Here is an 11,688-nt window from a genome sequence, read left to right as displayed (position 1 = left end):
GAGAGTACGTTTTTCTGAAATGGTTTTTGGGGGGCATGTTGCATTTAGGAAGCCCCTATGGTGCCAGAACAGGAAAAAAAACACATGGCATACCATTTTGGAAACTAGACCCCTTGAGGAACGTAACAAGGAATAAAGTGAGCCTTAATACCCCACAGGTGTTTCACGACTTTTGCATATGTAAAAAAAATTTAAAAAAATGTCACTAAAATGTGTGTTTCCCCCCAAATTTCACATTTATGCAAGGGTTAATAGCAGAAAATACCCCCCAAAAAATTTGTAACCCCATGTCTTCTGAGTATGGAGGTACCCCATAAGTTGACCTGAAGTGCACTACAGGCGAACTACAATGCTCAGAAGAGAAGGAGTGATATTTGGCTTTTTGAGAGCAAATTTTGCTCGGGGGCATGTTGCATTTAGGAAGCCCCTATGGTGCCAGGACAGCAAAAAATACCCACATGGCATACCATTTTGGAAACTAGACCCCTTGAGGAATGTAACAAGAAATAAAGTGAGCCTTAATACCCCACAGGGGTTTCATGACTTTTGCATACGTAAAAAAAAAAAAAATGTCACTAAAATGTGTGTTTCCCCCCCAAATTTCAAATTTTTGCAAGGGTTAATAGCAGAAAATACACCTAACATTTGTAACCCCATCTCTTCTGAGTATGGAGGTACCCCATAAGTTGACCTGAAGTGCACTACGGGCGAACTACAATGCTCAGAAGAGAAGGAGTAATATTTGGCTTTTTGAGAGCAAATTTTGCTCGAGGGGCATGTCGCATTTAGGAAGCCCCTATGGTGCCAGGAGAGCAAAATAACCCCCACATGGCATAACATTTTGGAAACTAGACCCCTTGAGGAACGTAACAAGGGGTACAGTGAGCATTTACCCCCCACTGGTTTCTGTCAGATCTTTGGAACAGTGGGCTGTACAAAATTTTTAATTTGCAAAGCCCACTGTTCCAAAGATATGTCAGACACCAGTGGGGTGTAAATTCTCACTGCACCCCTCAATACATTCCGTGAGGGGTGTAGTTTCCGAAATGGGGTCACATGTGGGTTTTTTTTTTTGCGTTTGTCAAAACCGCTGTAACAATCAGCCACCCCTGTGCAAATCACCTCAAATGTACATGGCGCACTCTCCCTTCTGGGCCTTGTTGTGCGCCCTCAGAGCACTTTGCACCCACATATGGGGTATCTCCATAGTCGGGAGAAATTGCATTACAAATTTTGGGGGGCTTTTTTCCCTTTTACCTCTTGTCAAAATGAAAAGTATGGGGCAACACCAGCATGTTAGTGTAAAAAATTTATTTTTTTACACTAACATGCTGGTGTAGACCCCAACTTCACCTTTTCATAAGGGTTGAAAGGAGAAAAAGCCCCCCAAAATTTGTTAGGCAATTTCTCCCGAGTACAGCGATACCCCATATGTGGCCCTAAACTGTTGCCTTGAAATACGACAGGGCTCCAAAAAGAGAGCGCCATGCGCATTTGAGGCCTGAATTAGGGATTTGCATAGGGGTGGACATAGGGGTATTCTACACCAGTGATTCCCAAACAGGGTGCCTCCAGCTGTTGCAAAACTCCCAGCATGCCTGGACCGTCAACGGCTGTCCGGCAATACTGGGAGTTGTTGTTTTGCAACAGCTGGAGGCTCCATTTTGAAAACAGTGGCATACCAGACGTTTTTCATTTTTATTGGGGAGGGGGGCTGTGTAGGGGTATGTGGATATGTAGCGTTTTTTACTTATTTTATTTTGTGTTAGTGTAGTGTAGTGTTTTTAGGGTACAGTCACACGGGCGGGGGGTTACAGCGAGTTTCCTGCTGCGAGTTTGAGCTGCCGCGCAAAATTAGCTTCATCGCAAACTTGCAGCCTGATACTCACTGTAAGCCCTCTGCCCATGTGAGTGTACCCTGTACATTCACAGGGGGGGGGGGGAATATCCAGCTGTTGGAAAACTACAACTCCCAGCATGCACAGTCTATCAGTGCATGCTGATAGTTATAGTTTTGCAACAGCTGGAGGCACACGGGTTGGGATACACTGAGTTAGGAAACAGACAATGTTTCCCAACCAGTGTGCCTCCAGTTGTTGCAAAACCACTACTCCCAAACATTCTCAGGCATGCTGGAAGTAGTAGTTCGGCAACATCTTTAGAGCCAGATGTTGCCAAACTACAACTCCCAGCATGCTTGGAGTTGTAGTTTTGCAACATCTGGAGGACTACAGTTTGCAGACCACTGATACAGTGGTTCCCAATCTGTGCCCTTCCAGATGTTGCAAAACTACAACTCCCAGTATGCCAAAACTGTCCAGGCATGCTGGGAGTTGTAGTTCTGCAACATCTCAAGGGCCAGATGTTACAGAATTACAACTCCCAGCATGCCTGGACAGTAAGGGCATGCTGAAGATGTGTGGTTTTGCAACATCTGGAAGGACACAGTGGTCTCCAAACTGTGGACCTCCAGATGTTGCAAAACTGCAACTCCCAGCATGCCCAGATGCCAAGGGCTGGCGATGTGGGGCGCAGACTTGTGCCATCACGGCCATGCCCACCCGTGATGTCATGAGTGAGGACGTGACCATGATGTCACAAGCCTCCTGTGCTGCACCCGATGCTCTAAACGAACGCCAGGGGCAGAAGGGAGACCACCCCCGATCAGACATCTTATCCCCTATCCTTTGGATGGGGGATTAGATGTCTAGAAGCGGAGTATCCCTTTAACTGGGGTGTCTAGAGGTATCTACCCATGATGGTGTATGCAACAGAGACAATTCAGACACACTAGTAAATTCCAAACAATTTCAAGCTCTAGTGAAATTCACTGTGCAAAAGCCAGACAATAAATTCTCCTCACAGCGCAGAGTTGTAAAGTTACAAGTTTCAAGAAGGATGCTTGGAGATTGGGCAAAGTTGCTTTGTAAGCAGGTAAACTGAAAGAAAGTATCGGAAAATGCTTTATGGACTTTAGTGTTGCTAGTAAAGATATACACACAGTTGTAACTGAGCTGGATATGGATCCTCTACCTGTGTGGCTGATGACTCGGACTGTATCGGGGAGTGGAGTCTGAGGTGCTGCTGGACTTCACCAGAGCCCGCTGCAAGGCAGGATGGGCTTGCTGTGGCAGGCGACACCCAGGTCGCTACCCCCAACATGGCATGACCACACAGGTAACTGGGCAATGCGATGTACCGAATGAAGAGGCAGTAGTGTAGTCAACTTAGCAGAAGGTCAAGGCAGGCAGCAAAGGTTTGTAGTCAAAAAACTTAGTAGGAAGGTCCGGATACACGGGTATGGCAACAGGCAATAGGAAAGCTTTCTCTCAGGCAGTAGGCACTGAAGATCAGGCAGGGAATTTTGGGAGGTGCAAACAACTTATAATGTGGTGTCAGGTGCATTCATTAATTATGGGCGTATTGGCCCTTTAAATTTCAGAACTCCAGCGCGCGCCTTAAGGGACAGAGATGCGTGCACCGGAGCTGAGAGACAGAAGAAGCTTCAGGAGTGGAGCGTGGTGAGAGACGGGCCGGGATTCACATGCGGGCACATGTGTGGACCCAGTTTGTAACAGGGTACTCTGAAGCAGATATATTTAGATGACAACCACACCTTGTCCCCGGGTGAGTATTCAGGAGGAGGGCACCTTTTCCTGTCCAGCGGGCCATGGCACGAAGAAGGGAGGGACGAGTCTTCTTCCAGATGGAGGTGAAGTTCCGTACAAGTTCATCTGCCATAGGGACACCGGAGGGAGAAGTCATGGGCAAAGGTGAACGAGGATGATGTCCATAGACAACAAAGTAGGGTGTAGTTCCTGTGGATTCGGTATCCCTATGGTTGTAAGAAAACTCAACCCAGGGTAGTAGATCGGCCCAGTCGTCTTGGCGGGCAGAAACAAAGTGGCAAAGATAATATCCCAAGATATGGTTCACCCTCTCAACTTGACCATTGAATTGGGGATTATAGGCAGAGAAGAAATACAATTTAACTTGAAGATGTGAGCAGAGTGCCCTCCAGAATTTAGGAGACAAACTGGACTCCCAGGTCAGAGACAATATGTGTCGGTAATCCAAGGAGACGGAAGATATGGCAAAGAAACAGTTTAGCTAGTTGAGGTGCAGATGGTAAACCAGGGAAGGGCACAAAATGAGCCATTTTAGAAAATTAACCACATTAACCAAGATGACAGCATTGCCGCTAGAAGAAGGAAGGTCAGTAATCAAATCCATTGCAATATTAGTCCAGGGCATGTCAGGGACAGGCAAAGGATGTAGAAGACCGGCACGCTTGCCACTTGGTGTTTTGTCCCAGGCACAGACTGAGCAGGAACGAACAAAGTCAATGACATCCCGTTTCAGAGTGGGCCACCAATACTGTCTGGAAATTAGTTGCAAGTATTTACAGACACTGGCATGACCAGTCAACAGAGAGGAATGACCTCATCTCAAGATTCGGAGGCTCAGACGAGAAGATACATAAGTCTTCCCAGGGGGCAGATGCTGAAGACTTCCTGGTGCTGCGGAAATAAGATGATCAGGAGGAACAATATGTTGAAGATTTGATTCAAGGTCTTGTACCTCAGAAGATCTAGATAGAGCGTCAGCCCGAAATTTCTTCTCTACTAGATGGAAATGAATAAAAAAGTTAAACCTGGAGAAGAACAGGGACCAGCGAGCCTGTCAAGGGTTGAGACGATGGGCACACTGAAGATAGAGCAAGTTCTTGTGATCCGTACAGATAGTTATTGGATGCACTAAGCCTTCTAAGAGATGTTGCCATTCTTCCAAGGCCAACTTAATAGCCAGGAGCTCACAATCTCCTATAGTATTGTGGTAAGTATAGGGTATATGGGGTGTAGCTGTGCAGTGATGAAAGGGTGCTGGTTTAACCCTTAACTGTAGTGACGCCAGGGTGAGGGCTACTCAATATATACTTGTCCTATCGCCACCCATCCCAATAACGATAGGGAGGAATAAATAATTGTTCACAACCGGAGATTCAGAAAAATGTAGAAGACTTTACAGCAGATTTTATGCAGACAGTCTTTACATATGTACAGTCTATGAGGATCCTGACAGTTGGTTGGGACCCTGTGAGTATAAGCTCTGGAGATTGATTTACGCTGTTCCACTGGATTTAGGTGATTGGTTTTAGGTACAGAAGTCACGCTAGCTTTAGCGGGGATTTGATTTAGTAACTCACGATTAGCAAGTTGCAAGATTGTTAGGCTTTAGGCCTGGTTTTGTCTTGTAAGTCACACGGATCTCCTCTCTTTGCTAGTCCGGAACCCACGAGAGATGTTACTGATTTGCAGTACAGGAACCAAGAGAGCGAGGATTGGTTGGCAGCTCCCTATATGGGCAGGGGCTAGCCTTGAGCTGATTGGTTCATCCCAACTGTCAGTCCTTTACACAAAGGATTCTGGTAGAACATGTGACTAACCATGTGACCTGGAAGGTCCTTTAACATACCATCACAGTAGGAACATGACAACACCAGAGTAGAAGCGAAGGCAGACTTTAAGTGCTTTACCGCTTCTTCGGCCTCTGTAGTCCAGACTTTTGAATTGGCAGTCTTTTTGGCAAGAGATACGATGGGGGGATACCAAGGTGGAATAGAGAGGAATAAACTGCCGATAATAATTGGCAAAGCCAAGGAAGCGCTGAATCGCTTTCAGACCAGAAGGTTGAGGCCACTCCAGTACAGCGGATAATTTGTTAGGATCCATTTGTAGTCCTTGGCTGGTAACAATATACCCCAAAAACCAAAGACTGTTTTTTTCAAAGGTACATGAAGCTGGAGCATTACACAGACCGAATGGCATTACAAGGTACTCAAAATGTCCGTCTCGAGTATTAAACGCAGTTTTCCATTCGCTCCCTTCTCTTACACGAATCAAGTTATAGGCACCACGAAGATCCAGTTTGGAGAAAATTCTGGCACCTGGCAGATAATCAAACAACTCCGAGATAAAGGAAGGGGGTAATATTTTTTTACTGTAATTTTATTCAGTCCTTGGTAGTCGATGCAAGGACGCAATGACCCATCTTTTTTCTCCACGAAGAAGAACCCGGATTTCCTGATAAATCCCTTCTGAAGGTTCTCCCGGATGTAGGTTGACATGGCCTGAGTTTCAGGAACAGACAAGAGGTAGATTCGGCCCCTGGGAGGTGTGGTGCCAGGCAATAAATCAATGGGACCATCGTATGGATAATGTGGAGGCAAGACTTCTGCTTGCTTTCCCCTGAAGACATCAGCAAATTCCTGGAGGAACGAAGGTAAACCTGGCAGAGGACTAGACGATGATTTCAACTTGGTCACACGCATATAAATACAGTGGTTGTTGCAGTACAGACCCCAGAGAACGTCTCCAGTTTTCCAATCCAGCTGTGGGGCATGAAGCTGCAACCAAGGTAGGCCAAGCAAAAGAGGAGAAGTAAAGTTTGGGGGTACGTAGAAGGACAAATTCTCCTTATGCAGGAACACAATCTGCATCGACAGGGGTTCTGTGCAATATAGCACGGTACAGTACAGTCTTTCTCCATTGACCGTAGAGTTGTACAGTGGTTTTAAGAGGCAAGACACTGGCAGATGATACCTGTGCACTAGGGAGGCATCAAAAAAGTTCCCTGTTGAGTCAGAGTCCAGGAAAGCCAGAACTGAGATGATCTCTTTAAAGGGAAGAAGAAGTTGGACCGTCAAATTTAAGTGTGGAGAGGTGGAATTCACACCTAGGGAGGCCTCTCCCATGAACCCTAGGCGAGTTCTTTCCTGCAGGGTCAGGTGAGACCGATCCACTTGCATAGCCTCCACTGCGGGAGGCAACATAGAAGGTTGCGGTGGTTGCTGGAAGACTGGTGCCAGACGAGGAAAGCACTGAGGTTGTACAGATTCCCTTTCTTGTCGCAGTTCCTCTCGTTGCTCAGAGAAACAGATATCAATCCGGGATGCCAATTATATAAGTTCATTCAAATTAGATGGCAATTCCCGGGCAGCAAGGACATCCTTAATTTGGCTTTATAATCCTCTCTTGAAAATAGCGCAGAGAGCTTCATTATTCCTAGACAGCTCTGGCACCAGGGTCCAGAACCGGATGGCGTACTCGCCCACAGTGGAGTTGCCCTGAGAAAGACTCAGCAAAGCCATCTCAGCAGAGAAAGCTCGAGCAGGTTCTTAGAAGACACTGCAAAATTCCGTCAGGAATGCCTAGAGATTGGATAGCATCACTGCAATACCACAGTGGAGTTGCCCAGGCCAGATAGGTCCAGATAGGAGACTGATGACAAAGGCCACCTTTGCTCGTTCCGTGAAGAACTGGTCTGCCATGAGATCAATGTGCATGGAGCACTGTGTCATGAAACCACGACAGGAATAGGGATCCCCCTCAAACTTTTCTGGAAGCGACAAACGGAGTTTGGTTCTGGAGGAATCTTCTGCAGCCGGAGGCTGTACTTGAGCTGGAGGAGGCTGTGGCTGTGGTGGTTGCTGCTGAGCAGATAGCAACTGCTGCATAATGGCGGATAGCTGGTTCAGCTGCTGTGCCTGCTGGGCCAACTGCTGTGACTGAAGAGCCCCGATAGAAGCAAGATCCGTGTTGTAAGGCCGGATCTTACTGTAACAGAGCTGCATTTGGATCCTCTACCTGTGTGGCTGATGACTCAGAAGTGCCGCTGGACTTCACCAGAGCCTGCCGCAAGGCAGGATGGGCTTGCTGTGGCAGGCGACACCCAGGTCGCTATCCTCGACACGGCTCGAACAACACAGGTAACTGGGCAAGGCGAGGTACCGCAGGAAGAAGCAGTAGCGCAATCAACCTAGCAGAAGGTCAAGGCAGGCGGCAAAGGTTCATAGTCAAAAAACGTAACAGGAAGGCCTGGATACACAAGTATGGCAACAGGCAATAGGAACGCTTTCTCTCAGGCAATAGGCACTGAAGATCCGGCAGGGAAGTGTGGGAGGTGCAAACTACTTATAATGTGGTGTCAGGTGTATTCACTAATTATGGGCGTAATGGCCCTTTAAATTTCAGAGCTACGGCGTGTGCGCGCCCTAAGGGACGGAGACGTGTGCAGCCGGAGCTTCCGGAGCTCAGTGTGTAACAACATTCCAGATACTGTAGATATGTAAAATTTAAATGCACTTGAATTTAATGCTCTCTGAGATGAGAAATTGACTTTTTTTTTTTTTTTTGCCATGAATGACCGGAAAACTATGTGTGAGAATGAGAATGAAAAGGAATGGTCATTTTCACATAGAGGGCAGTTAGGAAGTTGGTCGTGAAGCAGGAGTTAACTTCCTCCTATTTTCTTCTGCTATCTGCCCTGTCTGGCCCATCTAGTGCAGTGTTTCCCAACCAGTGTGCCTCCAGCTGTTGAAAATCTACAACTTTGGCTGTCCGGGCATGCTGGAAGTTGTAGTTTTGCAACAGCTGGAGGCACGCTGATTTGGAAACACTGATCTAGTGAGTAGATTCGGCCATCACTTTATCAGATAGAAATATCTCTATTAAAATTGATCTGGCCCATATTTATTATACATAGAAACATAGAATGTGTCGGCAGATAAGAGCCATTTGGCCCATTTAGTCTGCCCAATACATACTGTAGAAAAGCAATGGAATTTATCAGAATAGAAGACAGATAAAAAGGAAATGGCTCCTAAAATCTCCCCTAATTTCTGGCTCTGTGGTCGAGTCATCAGATTCTGCTGGAAACCAAATACTATTTACAGCAGAACAGCAGTGTAAATGGACCCATGCCGTGTCCGGTAGATGTGGCATTCCAGATAGCTGCCGTCTTCTTTTACTCCTTGCCTGACAGCAGTTACAACAGATCTGCTAATATTATCAGAAGCTGTAAGCAAGAAAATGTCATCTGAAATAGCTCAAAGGGTTTTCTATAACAGTAAGTGGAAAAGCGTCAAAATGAGTACTGGTAGGCAGCTGTAAACATAGTTACCTCTCTAAAAATATTGCCTTACATAATATGGTTTTAAAATTAACCTAAACATATTTGTAAATTATTTTTATTTAAAAATATTAACCCTTCCAGTACTAATCTGCAGCTTTATGCTCCACATGAAGTTCTTTTCTTTTTGAATTTCTTTTCAGTCTGACCAAACTTCTCTCTGCTGACACCTCTGTTTGTTTCAGGAACAGCTTCAAATCCTGCACTTTAGATACGCGCAGGATACACCCTTACTTTTGCATAAGGACCGTGATGGTCAACCTAATACAGTGGTCCCTCAAGTGACAATATTTATTGGTTGCAGAATGGCCATTGCATGTTGAAATCATTGTATCTTGAGACCAAAAGTCTATGGCAACCTGGTAATTGGTTCCTAAAGTCTCCAAAATGTCAACTCAAAAAAGAAAATTAGCAAGATAACTAATACAAAGAAAGCAATTATCTGTGTGTACAAGTCAGTCATAGATGCTAGAAGCTATAAATCAGCTATTGACAGAGCTCAGATGTTTCTACAGAGCCTTGTACAGTGTGCACAATATACAAACTGGAGCCACCTTCAGCTGGTGTCAAAAGGATCAGCTAGTCCTGGTACAGGTAAAGAGTAATACCAAACTGCACTATACTGTAGGGAGGTGCCAATAGGCAGCAAATCTGTTAATGCACCTCAAAAATACAGAGATTTTACCACTCAGAAGGCCACTTTAATTGTTCTACTCTTCCAGCCATTTACACATACCAAGTATGGTTCCAAGTTTCAATGGTCCAGAAATTCCATTGAACGTAACTTAGTGTAACCTGAGGTCATTGTAACTTGAGGGATCATTGTATATTGTGGGTCTTGCTTTTATAAATGGGCATACATCACATTCAGCTAGTGGGGGTAAGGAAGAAGGCACAGACGGGTATGAATTGTAAACATGGCTGCATTGAAGCCATGCGCTTACTATACACACATTACATTTTTAAACAGATCTTTGTGGGGCTGTAACTTCTGTTTAATAGAACCTTCAAGGGCCCAGGTGTTACATCTAGAGATCAGCCAATTTTTTGAAAAATTCAATTCGGCCGATTCGCCGTCTTTTCCGAAAAATTTTGGTTCAGTCTGAATTTATTTGCGGCTAATCACTATTAAAAACGGCTATTCATGGCCTACAGAGAGGCTCAATAGGGGTGTAGAATACTTTGCTTTGTTAGTAAAATAATGCTGTTATTCAGTATTACATGCAGATTAAAGACATCACTATTAGACTCACTGCCGCAGAGCATCTGGATGTGGCAGATTTTTTATATCATTTTTATTTAATTTAATTTGAATTTTAAAAAAAATTTTGATTACCCATTCTGGTGAGCATGGAGCTGGGGGTTTGCCGCGAGGCGAGCTACCACCTGTTCCAGCCCATGCCTCTCAGCACATCCCCATACTCTGAGTGTCCACTTGAAAAGGGTGGGACTGCAGTACCAGCAACTTGGACAGGAGCACATTCAGCTTGCCAATGGATAAGTGGGCGCATAAACCTAGAAGTGGCTGCAGTGAAAAAGCTTGTACTTGTATCTTAAAATTGAGCTGGCGGTCCTACGCCATGCGAGAAACCACCTGTTCCAGCCCCTGCCTCTCAGTGCCCCCCTGACTGTGTGAATGTTTCATTAAATCAGATATGGTTCATTGTTATCGCTCCAAGCTTTTTTTATTGGATTCTTGCGATAATTCTACAGGTAATATGACGGTGACAACCATAGGGCCTCAGTCTTGAAAATATTACATCGATTTTTTTAAATTTAAGATATATATTAGATTCCCACGTTTAATGTCCCGGTGTTTACTTTGAACTAATACTGTATGACCACAAAACCCAAACTAACAAGGAGTCACATGGCGGCACAATAACAGAGCCTAGAGGTGGCAGGAGCATGAGGAGACCATAATCTGGCAGAATTGCACAGCCTGGAATTGGCGTCAGCAAGAGGAGACCATATGGTGGCTAAATGACACAGCCTGCAGCAGCATGAGTAGACCATAAGGCCTCACAATCCCTAAGATTAAAAGATGAATTTTAAAATTTAAATTGAAGATTTAAGCTAGATAGTGCTACCATAAAAATTTGTAGGTAATGTCCCAGGCTCAGCAGCATCAGTAAACCATATAGTGGATGCATGACACAGCCTGCAGCTCGCGACAGCATGAGGGGACCATAGGGCCTCACAATCCCTAAGATTTAAAGATGAATTTAAAAATTTAAATTGAAGATTTATGGTAGCTAGTAGAGATGAGCGAATCGAAGTTGATGAACCCGAATTCATTACGAATTTCATGAAAAATTCGATTCGCAATGAATGTGAATATAACCGCGATTCGATCACGCAAATCGCTTCATTAAACACCCTTTTACAGCGTTCCAGGGTATTGGAGACCTAAGATGGCGGATCCACATGTGAGTACATGGGACAGGGGATTATGGGAGGGCGGGAAACAGCGGCGGGAATGAAGGTAGGTGGGCTGACCCTGAATCACATGAGAGATGCAGCCTATCAGTGTTCACTGACCCCTGTGATGTCACAGATCCTATATAATTGGCGGCCCTCTTGCCTCTCTTCATTTCATCTTTGCACTCAGATAGGGAGGATGGGACTGCGTGTGTGAATAGCTCATACCACAGCGTTACACTGCAACTGCTAGTCACATCAGCATTAGGGAAAGACAGGAGTGCAGAGTGCTTTGCC

This window comes from Hyla sarda, chromosome 1, assembly GCF_029499605.1.
Source record: "Hyla sarda isolate aHylSar1 chromosome 1, aHylSar1.hap1, whole genome shotgun sequence".
In the NCBI taxonomy this organism is placed as follows: domain Eukaryota; kingdom Metazoa; phylum Chordata; class Amphibia; order Anura; family Hylidae; genus Hyla; species Hyla sarda.
The sequence above is the reverse complement of the archived record's forward strand: the minus strand, read 5'-3'. Positions refer to the sequence as shown.